General features: G+C 65.1%; 1 long non-coding RNA gene across 1 annotated transcript in view; it reads left to right on the forward strand.

The window, feature by feature from the left end:
* The first annotated feature begins 66 nt into the window (after positions 1-66).
* Positions 67-2,222, forward strand: part of LOC144220321 (uncharacterized) — a 4,582-nt gene continuing 2,426 nt past the window's right edge. The window contains exon 1 of the long non-coding RNA XR_013331692.1: positions 67-234. This is a non-coding gene — a long non-coding RNA (uncharacterized LOC144220321). The remainder of the gene's footprint in view (positions 235-2,222) is intronic.

Consider the following 2,222-nt stretch of genomic DNA (forward strand, 5'->3'; position numbering starts at 1 on the left):
CCCACCCCACCCCCCCCTGCCCGGGAGGGTCTGGGACCGAAGCAGGCATCCCCACCCACAACCGGATGAATCCCCGGTTGGCTTTCCCAGCCGGGCTCGCAGACTCAGCACCGGTCGGGGAACATGTCCAAGGAGCCGAGCTGGAGGCCTGAGCTGGGACAGAAGAGCTAGGCGGACGTGGTGCAGGCTGGAAGGGCTGCCTGGAGGAGACGATGCGCAGACTGCGCTGGGAAGGTTAGTCCCTGAGGCTGAGTGTACCTTCCCACCATCCCTCCTTCCCAGTGTCCCCTGGGTCCCCTCTGCTTCCCACTAAGGACACTGGCTTCCTGGCAAACATGTGGCACCAGCTGGGACTCACCCCTGCAGTCAGCAGATATTTGTGGCGCATCTTCCAGTGTCTAGCAAGGTTCTAGGCCCGGAGGATCCGCAGTGACTAAAGCCGGGCTGCCCTGGGGGGAGGGGGTTGGGCGGGGTGGCAGGTAGTAGGCACACAGTAGGGTGTGAGGGCCCCGAAGGTGCCGGGGCGGGAGGAGGAGGCGTCTGAGCTGGGCCAGGGTGACAAGATCCTGATGCCGTGCCGGGGGTGGGGTCGGTGGAGTAGAGGAAGCACAGGATTCTGTGTCACTGCTGGGGGTGGGGGAGGAACGGGTCACAAGGTGACTGCCAGGCTTTGGGAGGCAGATCCAGAGGCAGGGGCCGCAGGGCCTTCCCCAAAGCGGAGGCGCTGACTGCTGCACGCATGCGTACAGGGAGATGCCTCAGGACCGTGGGGGCGGCCTCGCCCCGCAGCTGACCGCAGCCTCCCCTGGGCCAGTGCAGGCGCGGGGTGGTGAGTCACCTGCGGCAGCCCTGGGAGGCCAGGATCCGTGTTGTTCCCATTCTCTTGATGGGGAAACTGAGACTCAAGTCCCTCAGCAACACCGCAGTAAGCACAGTGATGGTGCACCTGACTTGGGGTCCCCTACTGAGGTCACACCATTTGGGACATAGCTCGTAATCCCAGGGACAGCTGACACCAGGAGACAGACCCACTGAGGCCAATTCTGCCCAAAGATGCAGCAAATTCACATTCAAAGCAAAGCAGGCTTGCTGCTTCCCACGTTCACGCTTTCCCCGGGGCAGCGGGGCAGGTGGGGACTGGGGAGGGGTCGGGGGAAGCGGCCATGGCCCACCTCTGCCTCTGGGCACAGCCCTGGGAAGAAGTAGGACCCCCCCCCCACCTCGCTGGCCTGCGCAGGCCCAGGGGGGGAGAGGGGATGCCTGGGCAGGGGGCTGGCTCTCCCATCAGCTCTGGGTCAGCGAGCGATGGGTGTGGAATTGGCGTGAAATCGGGGCTGTGCAGACTAAGCCAGTTAAATTAAGACAGTGTTAGAGCCTGGGGGGCCCGATAGCCCTCCCGCCTCGGGCTCCTGCCCGGGAGGGACTGGGTCAGACAGCACCCACTGAGGACGGCTTCACGGCCTGGTGCCCGCGCGGAGCCCTCAGTGGGCGCTCAGCTGGGATTTGCTCCTCTGCTCCCCCTCCCACTCTGGTGGCCAGCTGGCCCAGGGAAGGCCCCTTCCTCTCGGCCTCTGTGGCTTCCTTTCCCCCAGGGGATGGCTCTCAGGGTCCCCTGGGGCAAATCCCGACTCTGCCACCTTCAGTGGGCGGCGGGGTGAATGCCACCACCTCTCAGGACCTCTGCTCCCTCCTGGCGGAGCTGGGCCAGGACCCAGGACTGCGTGTCCGCAGGGGGAGTGGCCCTGCACACTCTTCCCGCTTCTCATTTTTGTCTGCAGACCTTTCTGCCTTGTCCAAGGCTAGAGCCCTTAAGCCTCACACAGGGGGGAGGGAGGGAGGGAGAGGAGAGGGAAGGAGAGGGGAGGAGTTAGAGGGAAGGAGGGAGAGGAGAGGAGGAGGGAGGGGGGAGGGAGGAGGGATGGAGGAATTTGGGGGAGAGCCCTCACTGTGCACTAGACCCAGGAGACAGATTTCAGGGACAGCTGAGCTCAGCAGGGGCCCCAGAGCTGGGGCACCCGGAGCCGGCATTACCCAGGGTGCTGGGGGCTCCGGGCCCCACTGGGCAGGTCTCCCCCGGCACCTGCACCGGGCGGGGGGTGGGGGGACTCAGAATCGCCAAGCCCATGGGGCCGCAGCACTGGCAGCGGTGGCCCAGGAGAGAGAGGCGCAGAGGCAGCTGATGTTCCAGAATTTAAGGAAATGCAGTGTTCCTGGGATCAAGC

The sequence above is a fragment of the Crocuta crocuta genome, unplaced genomic scaffold (genome assembly GCF_008692635.1).
Source record: "Crocuta crocuta isolate KB4526 unplaced genomic scaffold, BGI_CrCroc_1.0 scaffold179, whole genome shotgun sequence".
Lineage (NCBI taxonomy): Eukaryota > Metazoa > Chordata > Mammalia > Carnivora > Hyaenidae > Crocuta > Crocuta crocuta.